This window comes from Austrofundulus limnaeus, unplaced genomic scaffold, assembly GCF_001266775.1.
Source record: "Austrofundulus limnaeus strain Quisiro unplaced genomic scaffold, Austrofundulus_limnaeus-1.0 Scaffold2, whole genome shotgun sequence".
Classification (NCBI taxonomy): domain Eukaryota; kingdom Metazoa; phylum Chordata; class Actinopteri; order Cyprinodontiformes; family Rivulidae; genus Austrofundulus; species Austrofundulus limnaeus.
In genome coordinates, this window is record NW_013952404.1 from 1,435,969 (window position 1) to 1,441,328 (window position 5,360).

Below are 5,360 nucleotides of genomic sequence, written 5' to 3' on the forward strand. Positions count from 1 at the left end.
TTTAAAGATTTTATTTTTATTATTATTATTTTAAATATTCCTATGTTTAACCAGGAAAGTCCCACTGAGATTAGAAACCTCTTTTTCAAGGGAGTCCTGGCCAAGAGGCAGCAAAATTTCGACAACTTTTACACATAGTTACACAACTAAAATGCCAAACAAACAATTATTAAAACATTCACAAGTCAAAGAAGTCTTTAAAAGAAAGAAAATGTGAAAGTKGCWGTACATTTACTCAACTCAYCTGAGTGGAACCCCTTGACATAACTTGGTTAAGTAAATCCAACAAATCTATTTTTGAGTGTAGTTTTATTAAAGGTGTTCAAACACTGAATCAAAGACTTTCTAAACCTAAACAACCTAAATAAATCTATTTTGTTATACCAAAATAGCAATTATTTTTTGGCCCAACTCTGTAACCTTAAAATGAGAAAAATATTATAACAGTGTTTTTTGTTGTTTTCTTTTTAACGTATTTAGAAACCAAAAATCATGTAAATTGTCAATTTTAATACATTAAAATTGTAAGATTCTATTCCACATTTCAAAAGAAGCTAATTTTTATTGTGTTTATCTAACTGTTTACTCACTATCCAATAGATAATTACCAGGAATACTCATATTGCCTCAAAGAACTTTTCTTCCTCACTCGTTTATTCAAAACCTCCTCTGCTTCTAAAGAGAGCWGGAAAAAAGTGAAGCCAAGCAACGATGCCCTGTTGGTTGGAGGAYGGTTTGACTGATGATCCATTCCTGTTTCACTGTTGGTTGTCTGTGTGAAAATGGCCTCAGCCTCACATCAYTTCAGCCTAAAACTATAGAAAGTAAGCAGGGGCTCATTCCAACTCTTACTGCCGTGCAGATGCAGACGTGCACGGTTAATCAGAATAACTAATGTCAACAGATAGATTGATGCATGTTCTTTAATGTCTCCTGTGATGCCAAACTTACATTATCTTCTCTCACTTTGATGTAAATATATCTTTGATTATTCAGCATGCAAGCTAGCAGTTACCACCTACCACTTTCTGAAATGTCCTCTTGTGCTTTTTTTTTTTGAAGGCTGTGAGAAATAATAGTTTTCCTTTACATTTAAATAACATCCTCTGACTCACACGAGCAATTCTTCAGCAGGAAAAACACAAAACCAAAAACAGCATAGGTGTTTATTTAGGAACAGCAAGAACTCACAAAATGCCCATAATTCCATTTGTCGTTACAGATAACTCATATCCTTTTGTCTCGACAGGCAGCCACCTCTCATTGTGCAGCAAAATTACAGGTGTTCTGTTTTGCTGGCAGCCAGCACTGTCGGTGCTYCAACTGCTTCATTTACTGATGCTGAATCTCTCTTAATGGGCTCAGCACTTGTCTGCACATAAACAGGTTTGACAGAGAGAAGTAACCAAGGAAAGATAAAATGGAGGAGTTTGAAAAAAAATTTAAAACACAACATTAAAAAGGTGTGAACATATTTTTTTTCACTGACAGAGAAACACAAGACAGAGTCAAGTCATTTTTTATTAAACTAAAATATCACTGTCTCTCAGGCCAGGGGAGAAATGTGTCAAATAAGGTCTTGACTTACCAACTATAATTTGGTGGTCTTCATTCTCCTCTGACTCTGGGTCAGACTCTCGCTCCAAAATGTAAAGCTGGATGGACAAGTTTGCCAAGTTGCCCCATCTTTTAATTAATTTATAAATAAAACAGCTTCTGCTATATAGTCGTAATCCTTTCTATCAAAATAGAATGGATCAATCTGGAAGCAACACCACAGAATTATTATASCAAAGCAAACTCCAACATCAGCAGACAACAGATCACTGGGTTGATGTCAAAGTTAATGCCAAAGTTTAAAAAAACTGATGCGTGACTCAAGAGATAACCAAAAAAAATTAAAAATAGAATAAACACACACACACCTTTGAAAAAGCTTTTATTTGGAAAGTAGGAAAGGGAGTCAACAGGACAGAAGCAGGATGAAGGGAGTGCACGTGAGGCTCATTACAAGTGGAACGATCTGATTTCTGAAAACTCAGAAATGATGTAAAATGTGTCTTTCAGCAGTTTGTGGTTTGCAGCAGCAATGTAATGACACAAAGTTCCTGCAGAGACAGTACACAGCGTGCTCATGTGTGATCACTTCTTTACGTGCCACTGTGCTTTCAAARCTGCAGATGCCTTTTCTTGTCTCGTTCATTTGCTTGCATAAAAAAGGCTTTCTTGCAGCAACCTCAGCTGCCGGTTCCCTCGTGTCTCTCCTTAATTAAATACTTTTGCGACATCCATCACAGTTCTCAGAGGAAGAGTATATAAATATGTACGCAGTACAGACGCCATCAGGTCATGACAGCCGACCCGGATTATTCACAACAAACTCGTGCCTTGTTTTGTCTGCAGCTCCCTAAGTCCTGCCGGATCAGAGTTTCTCTGCACTGTCGGCATCCAAGATGAGGAATCTCAGTACTGGGGAGATGTGGTGTTGGTGGTTGCCATAGCAGCAGCTCATCCCGCTGCCTGTCTGTGCAGTTTGATCCTGTTTATCGAGTTCTGCTGTTTGTCAGAGCAGCTGAATGGAAAGAACCCCCCAGTTGCCTCAAAGGAGCAGAGTCAGATTTAAACAGAAATAGATCACAGACCGATTAAAACATCTGCCTTTTAAAGGTTCAGTGTGTAAAATTCATGGGAGTCCCTAATAAAGAAAGGATAATAATCAGAATCGTTWARTGTCYTTCACACAACATCAAGATGCAGTGCAGAACGAAATTTGCAGTTTAGAACATCCGTCCGGAGAAACACACACACATGACAAACATGGGGGAACGAATGTCCAGGTCTTTCGTAACATAGTGCACTACCTTTGCAGCTTAGAACACACACACACATGGGAAGAATGAGTTAAAAAAAAGAGCTTTGATCCTGTGTTTTGTACAGAAAACACACAAGCATACGCTCAAAAAAACTACTCTGGAGACAGTGCTGACAGCTAAGGAGGGGAGGGGGTGGGGGGGTCAAAACATATGGTGTGGGGAGGGATGCATGCAGGGAGCCGGTGACATCCAGGGCAGACTTCGTGCCGGAACCAGTCAGAGACCTCCAGAGTCCAAACCAGTTGTTATCAGTGAAAGCACAGGTCACCAGAGTTCAGTTCTCTGTCTCCATCCAATGCGGTTGAAACAATTATGGCTTCATGAGTTTATAATGTATTTTCTTGTAACAATAAACTATTTTTGTTCACTTAGAATGAGTCCAACTCTGTATCTCTTCTGTGATCACCATAATATATTTGTAATTAAATTCTTACACTTGATATAAACCGTTATTTTGCCTCATTTCTGTATTTTTAGCTCTGATTGAAATCCTTTTCCCCAAGAAGCCACATTGGATTTGTTTGGCCTTCCTTCACAAAGCCAAATTTAGAGACTTATAAAACTCCAAAATGTGTTGGTTTGAATTTTTTTCTTCTTGCTAGTAGTATTAAAAAAAAGATTTGCATCTTCATCTTTTAATATTAATGTAAACCTGTGTAAATCAAAGCTGTGACCTGAATGAACAGCGTCCATCACTTTTTTCAACTTGAATGTGAAGCTTAGAAGCAACAGGAGTAAAATTATTTCCCCAAAGCTTTTTTTAAAGAAAAAACTAAATTTATTTATTTATTTATTTGCTAACAGACAGCCTTTGAAAGCTGTATTTAACCCAACAGATATTTTATTAGCACTGTGATGTCATTCACAACAGTATCAGCCGGTCTCATCCAAGAGTTCACAGCAGCACAAACATTTCGTTCGTGCAAATGCCGAGATGCTTGTCTTGTAAAGGGATTGAGGTAATTACAGGAGAGAAAAGACTTTTAATAGAAAATTATATTACAAGTGTTGAGGGCATAGAGAAGTTAGCTCAGGTTATTTCATTCATTCCTCCCTCTCCGGCTGTGAAACGTTATCTCTGCTTGCACATTTTAAAAGGAGGAGTAATTGAATCATTTGTGTAGTCGAGGCATTTGAAGGCCACACTTTTTAAACTAAAGAGTGTACGGCAAGAACTTTACAGCAACAAGAGTTTGTACTTTTCAAGGAATAAAAGTCGACTTTGTTAATTTTTTTTTATTTTGTTAATTAAAAATAGTGCTGTCTTTTCAGTTGAAAGTTTTGATTGGGGTTTTTGAGTGCTTATAGGTTAAATCATCATAATAATATTGTGATTCAGGTTGTTTTAGGTGACAATAAAAGTATATCTTAGTGAAATTGCAGGAAAGACTGACTTCCAGACCTCCCAGAGTGGGGGTCTGGAAAAAGGAATGAGGGAAAATTCGGAGAGCAATAAGGTGACACAATTCAGGAGATCGACCCAGACTTATGCAGGAGTGGCTGGATAGAAACCCCTTAAAAACTGAGCTTGTGATATCAGTGTCAGACACAGCTGGACTCCCTCAGTGATTGGAGATGGAACAGGCAGAGAAACATTTGCTTGGACCCCTTCGCTGACATGAATTGGAAGCATACCTGGACCACCAAATGTTTTACCCAGCTTGACCCCGTCCAAGACTGGCACTGGATCTGCTGGAGCTGAGGCTTGAGCTTTGGTGAAGTCAGCCCATTCTCACTCCCAACTCGTCACATGTTGAGGCTTGGTCAGGTATCGTCTGCATCTGGTTTTGGCACGTCGTGTATCCCCATTACGTCACTTATTGATGAGATGAGAAGGAACCCATTGTCATATTTTTGAAGAGTAGAAAATGCAAGACAACTAATCATCCCAGCCCCTAAACTGAACTTTTATTAGCCCTAAACATTGTACCCCTTACCTCACTACTTAAAATTAAGCATGAACCTTGATCCCTCATATTAACCATTTTTGAAAYTGTAGAGAATGAGTCACAACTAACTGTTCTACACCCTAAATTTAACTTTTATTAGCCCTAGATACAAGCGGTCGAAYTGAMTTTTTTCCGCAGGGTAGCTGGACTCTACCTTAGAGAGGTACGAAGTTTAATTATTCAGGAGAGACTCAGAGTAGAGCCGCTGCTCCTCCACATCGAAAGGAGCCAGCTGAGGTGGTTTGTGCATCTAGTAAGGATGCCTCCTGGACGCCTCCCTAGGGAGGTGCTTCAGGCATGTCCAACTAGGAGGAGACCCCAAGGATGACCCAGGACAAAATGGAGAGACTATGTCTCTCAGCTGGCCTGGGAACGCCTTGGAGTCCTCCCAGAAGAGCTGGAAGAGGTGGCTGACCTGACATAAAGCATAAGATAATGGATGGATGGATGGATGGATGGATGGATGGATGGATGGATGGATGGATGGATGGATGGATGGATGGATGGATGGATGGATGGCCCTAGACATCCTATCCCT